Raw genomic sequence first — 11,354 nt, forward strand, 5'->3', positions numbered from 1 at the left:
AAATGTTCCTGCAGAAGGTGGGGACATCAATAATGACATTCAGGCTGTCAGGGCCACTCCTTTGGGCACCAGCAGGATTTCCTGGTCAGCCAGGAAATCTCTCATCCAATCCCTTGGATGTGGAGAGATGTCACCCCCTAATCCACTTTTCTGGCAGCTTGTTCCCACTTTTCTGAACATCCTGGAACAACACACAAGCCAATAGTGGTTATCACTTGATGAAAATAGGGCAATTTATCTCATGGAACACATGGATGTTTGTGGCTCCTGGGGACAGTTTGAGTCCCCATGGCACAGCCAGGCTGCTGTGAGAGGCTCAAACGTCTTCTTGGTTAATTGGGAAGGTTAATTGGGAGGGTTAATCTCACCTGCCTGGCGAGATGGATGGGGCACTGGGACTGATCAGCTCCAGTGAACCCTAATTCCCAGCTGTGGTTCAGTTCAGGACAGCAGAAGTGATGCTTGGATTGAGTCATGGCAATAAATCATGGATGAGTGCTTGTTTCCATGGCACTGGAGCAGCGTTGGGCCTGGAACAGGCACTGCTGTCATCCCTGCTCAGTCTGCTCACTCCTCACACTCTGAGGCACTTCCCTTCCTGAACACCAAACTTTAACAAATTATATTTCCTCTGATGAGAATCAGCACTTTCTATCAGGCCTCCTTTGGGCAGCGTTGCTAAAAAGCATTTCTGGGTAATATTTAATGTCATCATCACATTTTCTTCTTTGTTTCAAACTGTTTGCCACCAAACAAAATGTATAATTACAAATCTAATTACATAGATTGTCATTGGAAATGTGCTCAGCAATTGGGTATTTTCATGAGCAAAACACAAACCTACAATTGCTATTATTAAAGGTTTTGTGACACTCTTGCTTTAAAAGTGTGAGGAATTGGTGATTTTGATGAATAAAGTTCTTTTGTGGCTTTTCTCCTGGAACTTTTTTTCCTGTATCCAACTTAAATTAAGGAATTTGACTCCACTGCATTGTAACAAATCCTTGAAACCACTGCCAGGAAATAATAAAATTTATATCCAGTGGAATCTCTAAGTCCATTTTAAATACATTCAGATGTTGTTGACACCTCTCAAAAACAGACTGAAAATGTGAAAATCTGACTTTGTTTAACATCACCAATTGGTTTTTTATTAAGTTTTTAAAATCACATTTCTAGGCATTTTCACTTCAGAATCACAGCATGACCCTGAAGAACAGCTTGGTTTGAACCATCTTTTAGTCACCATAATCAGAATATGTGTGTGGAGTTTTGATTTAGTCCTGCCCATTTCTTAATGGACATCTCAGCCCAGACAGCCTCAATAATCCCAGAAAACATTTTGCCGTGGATTCACTGTCATTTTTTGCTTGTACCTTCATTTCTAGAAGAAAGGCAGAGAACTTTTTCTATATAATTGTGTTGATTTTACTTTACTGACTCTTTTTAGGGAGTTTGAGCTAATGCTAAGCAGGATGAAAACCTGATCTGGTCTCAGTAAATTCCCTGAACTTCAGCAGAAGCACCAGGAGCAACAATAAACTGCTCTCACATGGGCACTTTTTGCTCTAAGATTCCCAACCTAATCCAAAAGGAAGATTATCCTTTCACTCAACAAGTGGCAGTGCAGAAGATAAGCAATCATGCCAGCAGATTAGAAAGACTCCAAAATATCCTTGTAAAAATAAACTATTAAGGCTTTGATGTGTCCTTATCTGGCAGGGAGAGATTTCCCAAACATTCCAGAACACAAACAATTGCACTGCAGGGCTGAAAGGCAAAGCAATCAACTCTGGGTGCACTTTTGGAGCCTTTCATAACTGAGCCAGTAAAAAAAAGCAGTCCAGGCTTTAAGGAAGCACAAACCACACATTAAAAAAGAAATCAATATTAAATAAAATACAACTTGCACATATGGAAACTAAATAGCTCCTTGTAGCTTAATTCAAAGCATTAATTGAGCTGGGAAATATTTTTACTGATAAATATAAGAACGGGGGAAAAAACCCCTAACAGTTCAATAATAGAATTTAACAGATACAAAACGTATAAATTAAATCAGCCTACGTGGACTTTGCAATATTTTGAAAGATATTTGGGCAAAAAGGTTGCTCAAAACGAATGAAGTACCAAAATCCAGTGTGGTGAAGCTAAAAGGCCGGTCCTGCAAATATGAAAAAGATCAAAAGAGGGTTTCAGGTTTATTTAAAAATCTGATTAATTGAAAGTGAGTAACTGCAAATGGCCACGCTGGCAGAGCGTTGCATCAGAGAAGGTTTCAGATGGCTAATGGTAATTATGAAATATGTGACAAATTAACTCCAAGCAAGTGAAAATATACATGACAGATAAAAGCAAATATTACAGTGCTGCTCACAACTCCTCAGTCTTTCAGTGACAAGAATTTTAGAATCAGTCAGAAATTACTTAAAAAAAAAAATAAGATAAAAGCAGTAATTTGGGAGATGAAGCCACTGCAGTTCCAATGGGAGCATCCAGTTTGATGTCCCCTGGCATTGTGGAGCTGATCAATCTTCGTGGCTTTGGGGAAAATTAAGAATTTTTAGAAAAACAACCAACCCAGTCAAAAAGTCACGTTTGTGATTGACATTCCTCCCTGTAACTCTGCTTCCCTGTCACACAGTCAGGGCTGGGAAGAGCTGTGAGAAGAGCCATCAGCATCTCTGATATTCCAGAGGCAACAGGACTTGCAGGAGCTGAAGTGAGACCTAAACCCCACTGGCTTTCCTCTAAGCACCACCCTCCCAGCATTATATTTTTTATCAGTAAGTGGTGGAGTCTTGGCTCTTCTCCTGCCCCTGACGTGTTAAAACCGGCACAAATTCCAACAAAACCGGTGCTGCCCTTTAGTGCTGTGCCAGAAGCAGTTCTGGTCCAGCACAGTAGCTCACAGGAGCCAGCAAGAGGCAACATTTGGGATGTGCCACCCCAAAAGCTCCGTGCAAAGAGGCTTCCTGGGCATCCAGAGGCTGGAAACGTCCACTCCCTTCCTCCGGCACTCGGAGAGGTCCTGGTGGGGATCTCCCCGGAGGGAGACGTGCCTGGTTTGTGCTTCAGAGCAGGTTTGATTACAAGAAACATCCTTGTCTGAATCACTGCCAGGTAGACGAGCACAAGGCAATTAAAAGCACCATTTGTTAAAGCCCCATAATTGCACTAAGCCCCATAATCGTCTGCCACGCAGGTAAAGTGCTCTGGGTTGTTTTGGTTGGTTGGTTGTTTTTAATTTACAAGTACTAAAATGCAGGAGAAACGTTAAACCACCTTTTTTTTTAGTACAATTTTCCTCTCTTGGCATTATCCCAGCTCTGCAAACGATGCTGGCGAGCAGACAAGGAGCATTAGGAGCACGACACCCAGCCCAGACAGCAGCTGGTGGAGGCTCTCACCTCTCCCTAGCAGGGAACAGAAGGAAAAGCAGAGCAGCTTTACAAGAGGAAAATGATCCAACACACACCGGGAGCTTAATGGGATTTGCATCAAACCTGCAACTCGTTGAATAAAAGCGAAAACAACAAGACAAAGAGCTTCATTTGTGTGCTGGAAGTGAGAAAAAGCCCCGTCCCCCAGGGGAAGGAACAAGATTCCAGTGATGGCATCACTGGAATGGAGGGGCAGGTTAGGAATGCGAGCTCAGGTGGTAAAGATGTGAGCAATCCCAAAGCTGGCCATATTTTAGTGAGCTAAGTGCGGATCTGCCTTTCCCCCGTGGGGAGGGAAAAGCTGAAGGTGGCAGACGATTTTTCCTGTGTAAAAGTGAGTAACCACACAGAGGCATCAAGTGGATGAATGGGCCTCTCCAGCCAGGGCTCTCTCACAATCACTCTTTCAAACGTTACTGAATAAAAACATTTCTTTAGTCTTGCTCCAGTTGTTCACCTGTGACTGCACAGAAATTGCCCCCACCACGTCCTGTGGGGGAGGTTTTTATTCCTGCTCGGGGGTCAGATGTGGTCCAGAGCCAGGCAAGGGCCTCAGAGGAGCATCTGACAGCCACGGCTGTCACTGAGGGGGATGATGTGCAATAGGGGGATTTAACCCCAACATCTGGGTTTTCTACTGGTATTTATTATGGCAGAATTAGGATGGACTGTGACTAAATGATTAATCCCACAAGGTACCTATCAGTCCTCACAGTCACACCAGAGCAGCCCTTTGAGATCTGCATGGCCTCAGGTGTCACCTGCTCCCACCAGGGGACCAAGAAGAGGTTTTTTATAGGGAAATCAATCCTGAGGATTGTTGTGATTTCTTCAGAATAATCAAAAGCATCAGTGACGTGGAGGGGGAAGAGGAATTCATTTAAAATTAACAATTATTGGTGTGACACGATGGCACGAGGTTAAAGAGATGTCTTAGTGCAGACAGCTCATGTTTTAAAAAATTCTCATTACGTTTTGCCCTGGAGTAATGATTTATGCAATTAGGATGTTTCCTTCAGCTAACCTCTCTCCCTCTTTCCAGGTTTTCCAACCATCTTCATTATACTGGAGCACCCTCAATGCAAAATTCATAGCAACTATCAAGTCTCTAGGAAGTTCATGTTCAGTTTTTTTTTTTTTTTTTAAGTGCCTCAAATTAAGGAATGAGGACAACAAAATCATTTCACTGCTCAGTCTTAAAAATGTTGGAAGGACTAATCTTAAATCAATCCATGGATGTCTCTGATCCATCACAGAGACCACTGACAACACTGCAGGAATGCTGAATTTCTGTAATGCTGCAGCTCAGCCACACTCCGGCATTCCTTAAGGACCATTCATTTATATTTTTTAGGACATTTAAAGAAATTCTTCTCAAGGCAAATGTATTTCTTCTCCCACTGTTTGGTTCCCAGTCCGGTGCGTGTTACAAAGATCACATTACAGTGAATGAATCACAATAACTTGAAACCACAACGTGCTGCCACCTCCTTTTGAAGGATTTGTTCATGAATATGTACCAGAAACCCAGCGCTTGCCTTTTGGGCCCGAGCTGATCCTCACGTGGCTGTCACACAGCAGCATCCCAGATCAGGATCTCACTGAGAACTGGTCCAGCAGCGTCTGCCAGCACATTCTGAGGAGTTTTAGAGAACAGAGAGGCTGCATAATTAACAAGTCAGCACCCTGCAACCACCCCGAGGCAATGTGAGAGCTAAAAATGACTGGAGAAATGCAAGGAGTGGCAGAAGGACTCGTTCTGTTCGTTCAAATAATGAATTGGCTTCAAAGAATCGAGTGGGGCTGTTGTCTTAGTAACCCAGTCCGAGAGAGAAAATCTTCCGGGAAGTTGGCAAGCAGTGCCTGGAACATCTGCACACCCAGGCAGGCTGGCAGATCCAGGTTCTCTGGGAGGACCTGGCAGCAATTGTGTTGGAATTTAGCAAGTGCTGAACCAAACAGAACAAAAGAAGTTGCTTTTGCTGCCCCCATGACCCCTATTTCCCAAACAAACAAACAAACAAACAATTGAACTGGCAGGTCAGCTCAGGACACGCCTCGCTGGGCTGTACTTGGGGTTTTACATAAACGCAAACACAGCCCAGACCAGAGCCAAACCCTCCTCGTGCCCAAATTCCCCACTCAGTCAATAAAACTCATCAATAAAACTCAGAGCATTTCCTGTTACCCTGTTTGAAAGGATTTTCAGTGTTGTGCAAAAGAGAACTATGAAAATATGCACTAAAATCAGAAAGTGTGTTCAGGCACTGAACTGTCTGTCATGGAAACGTGTGCTGCAATTACGGTTTGTTAAAAATACATCATTTCCCTCCGGCTGCGCCATCTGCAGGAACTGAACTCACCTTTGTGGACAAGCCAGGCTGCCATCAGCATAAAAAACCAGAAAATTTATATAAAAAATAGTGTGGCCAGCAGGAGCAGGGCAGGGATTGTCCCTGTGTGCTGGGCACTGGTGAGGGCACACCTCGAGTGCTGTGTCCAGTTCTGGCCCCTCACTGCAAGAGGGGCTGGAGCGTGTCCAGGGCAGGGAACGGAGCTGGGGAAGGGTCTGGAGCCCCAGGAGCGGCTGAGGGAGCTGGGAAAGGGGCTCAGCCTGGAGCAAAGGAGGCTCAGGGGGGACCTTGTGGCTCTGCACAAGTCCCTGACAGGAGGGGGCAGCCGGGGGGGTCGGGCTCTGCTCCCAGGGAACAGGGACAGGAGGAGAGGGAACGGCCTCAGGCTGGGCCAGGGGAGGCTCAGGGTGGGCAGCAGCAGGAATTTCCCCATGGAAAGGGTGCTCAGGCCTTGGCAGGGGCTGCCAGGGAGGTTTGGAGTGCCCAACCCTGGAGGTGTCCAAGGAAGGGCTGGAGGTGGCACTCAGAGCTCTGGGCTGGGGACAGGGTGGGGATTAGGCAAAAGCCACAAGATTCTGTGATTTACAGAGAGGAAAAAAAAGAAAAAAACCCCCTTCCAATCCAAAAATCAATCTTCAGTAACCAAACTATTCTTTTCCAACCCCCACTGTTATTGTAAAAGAACAATTACTGTGGCAATCAGAAAGATTTAACTGGAGTGCCTGAAATGATCTCTCCTGGGCAATATTTCATAAACACGTCCATATTTCATTGGTTTGCTCTGCAAACAGCAGAGAACGCTGCAAGTCACACAACAAGCAGCCCTTTGCAGCATCACTTTGATTTTGGAGTGATCTGAAGTGAGGGTTGAAGAGCCAATAAAGCATTCCAGATCATCTGGGATCCCTTGCTGGAATTCTAAATGTGTTCCCCAAAGGAGAGAGTGATGCTCCTGAACCTGGAGTTCAATTTGCTTTAGCAGTTTAAGTGCAAAAGAAAGTTAATTAGTCATAAAAAAAGAAATGCTCTGTGATAAACATGGCAGCCCGATTTGTATTCAAATATGACTTTTTCTGGTCTAAAATAGAAAGCAAAGCAATTAGCCTGCACAGGCATTAACTGCTGGGGTTATTCAGTGGATAATGAGCAAATGCAGCCGCCCGCCACTTCCCTCTGCAATGCTGTTTCTCATTGACTTTAATGCATTCCTAACATTAGGGTTTGTTTACCATTATGGTGATTAACAACAGGATCAAACCCCGCTCTCAGCTGCCTTACAAGACCAGAAAATTTATTGCAGGAGCAGCACTTGGCCCACTGCAATTCCTGAATTTCAACCACAGCTTAGCAGAGAAGCGATCTGAGTGCTCAAAACGCTCTTCAAAGTGTGCAGGCAGTGCTGAGAGTTTGACTTGGTGGCTTTTAAAATGTAAATAAGAAATTATCAGAGATCTTCAGCTCGTGGAATGTGTGGAAATAAACAATGTCTTCGCTGAAGGAAATGCAGAAGTGATGGAAACAGCAGTGAATGACCCAGGAAAGAAGCACTGGGCAGCCCAGGGCAGAGCTGTGGAGAGGTAGGACAGGGACATGAACAAGGACACTGCAAATAAACCCCTGAACCTCTTTCTGGAGGTGTTTCACTGCAGCTGGACATCCCTCATGCAGAATGACACCTTCAAGGGGCACCTAAGAGATTGAGAGGGAGGAATCCCAAATCTTAACTCAAGTGATTTAACCTAATTTGAATTGCATTACTTTTCTCCTCCCTCTTGGAATATTCATTGGGAATTTTGACAGATCAGTTTACTGCCAGTGAGACGAAAGATATGCCTGTCAGCCAATGTTTACGAGTCAGTCTTCAAGCTGAGAGAGAAAATTAAAACCATTACCATACCACCAGTCTGAAGCCAAACTTAATATCACACCACATATTTGGCAATTAAGCTGAATTAGATGAAATGAAGGGAAGAATCCTTCACCTTGGCTGGAATTGGAGTTTTTGCCTCAGCACATCCTCCAGTCACATTTAAATTACAAATCTGAGGAGAGGGGAGAGGGAAAGTGAGCTCACCAAAACATTCTGTGTTGTACAATCATGTTTTCAGAGTGTTCTTGTTCCAAATCTGCCAGGAAGTTCTGCTGGGGTCAGCTGGAGATGGAGCAGGGTGTGATATCCTCATCCTCTGGAAGTTCTGGATTGCTCCACTGAATAACCCCAGCAGTTAATGCCTTTGCAGGCAAATGCCTTGCTTTCTATTTCAGTCCAGAATATCTGAATACAAACTGGGGTGCCAGAGCATCCTCTGGAAGTTCTGGATTGCTCTGGGCATGTGCTGCCAATGGGAATTGTTCTCTCTGCTGCTTTTGCCCAAATTTTCACCCAGCTCTGGCAGAAGCAGCCAGACAATTTGATTCTTAAAAAGAGCCCCTGATCTCTGGAGAGAAACAACAGAACCACAGACATCCTTCAGCTTCCTCCCCCTCTGCCTCTCCACACCCAGGAGAGGCAGAGTGAGAGCCCCTGGGATCAGGGACAGCAGGATGGGACCTGTGCCCACCCCAGCACTGACCAGGGAGGATTTTCCTGCTGTGTCCCAGCAGATTCTCAGGCAGCCCTTCACCCCCAGGATGAAGCCCAGCTCCTGGCTGAGGGCTCTCAGCTCACCTCACATCGAGGAATGGTCCAGGAATAACCAGATGAGACAGGAGGAGCCCGAGGCGCTTCCCCAGGCCCATGAGAAGCACCAAGGCAAAGATAAAACGGGGATTTGCAGCCCTGGTTTATCTCGCCAGCAGTGCACATCAGCTTCAGAGTTTGTCAGCAGTGAGTCAGGGCTCGCTGACAGGTGGAAAGGTCAATGTTTTCCTCTCTCTGAGCAGAGGAAACTGAGGCTGCTGACTCAAAATCAGATTTCCAATTATTGGCTTGGCTGATTCATCATCACTTTGTCCCAGCTTTAGCATGAAAAACGTGGGGCTGTTGGGAAGAGTGAATTGGGGTTTCAAATACTCTCAAAAATTAACTGTTTGGTGTCTGTTTAAAAGCATCCAGAGTTAAATGGGAAGGGCAGGTAGGGAAGGACAACGCTGAGGGAAGGAGGAGTAGGAAGAGAAGTCTGGTGGAGTTTCGGCTTAGAAAAAATCATGTAATCATAGGATGGTTTGGGTTGGAAGCGACCTTAAAGACCATCCAGTTCCACCCCCCTGCCATGGGCAGGGACGCCTCCTACCAGAATATTTTCTATTTGATTATTGGCTGTAATTACATTCCAATTTAACAAGCTCCAGTAACTTTTTCTCCCACAGAGAGCAGCCCTACTATCATTCAGTAGACTGTGTTGCCCTGTATTTTAGCAGGTTCATGTTTTGATTGCCACAGGACTTCCCGAACTAAAAAACTAAGATAAAGTCCCTCAAGGCATTCAAAGTGTATGTTGCAGCACTAAATACTGACATAAAAAGTCCTTTGAAGCACTTTGGAAATATGGGAGCAGAAAACGATGTCAATAATTTTTAGCTCAATCGTGGCAATTTTGTGACAAGAGCAGGGGGGTATTTTGTGGGTTTTTAAGAGCTTGTTCAGGGTCTTCAGTTTAAAAAGGATTAGCTACCACTACCCAAAATGGTGTTTTAGAGGGAGGAATTCAAGGTTTTAAGTGCTCCTCTTTGTGGTGTTTCAGACATGAATCAAACACAAACCGAGCTGACACCTGTGCAAAGGGATTTTTTCACTTGTTCACTCTGGGACCCAAACAGAACAGCTGAGCCCCCAGCCCAGAGTGGCACAGAGCAGGATTTTCCTCACCCCTTACAACCTGCTTGTACTTTATGAGCAGCCCAGGGAACCACACTCCTGCTCTTGTGCCTATAAACCTTTATTTGAGCACTCTGGGTGCAGCAGGAGTTCAAAACCAGGCCAGACAATGCCAGTACTGTAACAGGTGTTCATTTCCTTCTCCAGCATGTTCGTTTTGAACTACTCCAGTCTGGATGTTTTCTGTGGGCAGGCAGGGAGAAGAAGGGAGAATCCAAGTTGCTTTTGCCAGTACAATGCCTGGCTCGTGCATTTTCAGCAGCCAGCACAGGAATGAGTTCATTTGGAATTGAAATTCGCTCATTATAATTTCTTTTTATTACTGGCTCCAGACCAAGCGAGGAAGTGCTTTCTAATATTCAGAACATGCTGTACAATTCACTGCTTTACAAACAATTGGAGAAAAAAAAATATTATGATCAGAAAAGGGTATTCTAGTTTGGGTTCAGTTAGACTAGAAACAGGAGTGGGAAAACAGAGAGAAACTCACAAATTTTGGTGAAACAATTCTGTGAGTCTGGTGCTCACCATGCTACCTGTAATATTTCAGTAGTGATTAACACAGCAGTGCTCCATGAACCTCTTTGCTTTCCTCTATTAAGCTATGCTGGCATTGCCTGTAAAAAAAACCCCAGAAAAACACTTTTCTGAGCATTTAAAAAACTCCAGCAAAAAATTTTTGGTTTCCACTGCAACATGGTCCAGGTGAGATTCTGACCCAATAAAGCAAAATTTACATTTTTGGAGGGAATTTCAATGAAAAAATGGCAAAACCAGGAGCCAAAGTGCTGGGCAGTGGGGGGAGAGGGTGGGGAATAGGGGGGGAAGGTTCCCGTGGGCGCTGACAGCTCAGGAGCATCCCTTGAAAGGATTCAGGATCCAAAGGTTTGGTCAGCACCAGCTCAGAACCACGAGTTCTGCGTGGCTTTGGCCACCACAAAGAGTGAGCCTGAGCCAGAGAGGTCCTTTGGTTCCCTGCACCAAGAAAGAGGAACCTGATTCCAAGCAGATTTCCCCCAAACCTGACAAACTCATGGATGAAACCCACCCGTGCAGCAGCCAGCAAAGGTGAGAGCTCCTGCTGTTCCCAGACTGAGCAGAAGTGGGAACAGCGGGAATTCTGCTCCTGTCTCACTTCCACGGTGCTGCTCAGTCTGGAAAACAGCCTGATTGCCCAAGGAGATGGGGTTTGATCTGCCCTTGGTCTTTTCCCTTCACAGGGAATTCCTGAGACTGCAAATAATGCCAGGCTTGGTTCTGTAGGATGAGCTTCCCAAAAGGCACTGCTTGGGTTCTTGGCAGCCCTTGGGATGCTATGGAGCTTCATGTTTTAATGAAGGAGCAATCCTGCCAAGGAAATAAAGAGAAGTGCCAGAGAGAAATTTCTGAGCAACTTCCCATTTCCTGACAACTGCAGAGGTAGAGGCGAGCCCTTGGAGTTTGCTGGGTGGTGAGAATTTGGGCTCTTTTCCTCACACCTCCTGGCACTGCCTTTTCATTTCTCGCTGGTTTGTATCCCAGCATGTTGCTTCTGCAGCTCTGTGTCCCCAGGAATGTGGGAAGGGGCTGCCAAGTGTCCTGCTTTTCCCATGTGCATTCCCTGCCTCCCGAAAAACCAACACCTGGAGATGTCAGTGCGCTCAAACCAAAAATCCTTCCATTTGTTCTGCAGGTCCAGAAATTCCCTGGTGTTCTATAAAACCTGGCACAGCTCATGCCCAAACTGAGATCCTCCAGAGA

This window comes from Corvus hawaiiensis, chromosome 17 (assembly GCF_020740725.1).
Source record: "Corvus hawaiiensis isolate bCorHaw1 chromosome 17, bCorHaw1.pri.cur, whole genome shotgun sequence".
In the NCBI taxonomy this organism is placed as follows: Eukaryota; Metazoa; Chordata; class Aves; order Passeriformes; family Corvidae; genus Corvus; species Corvus hawaiiensis.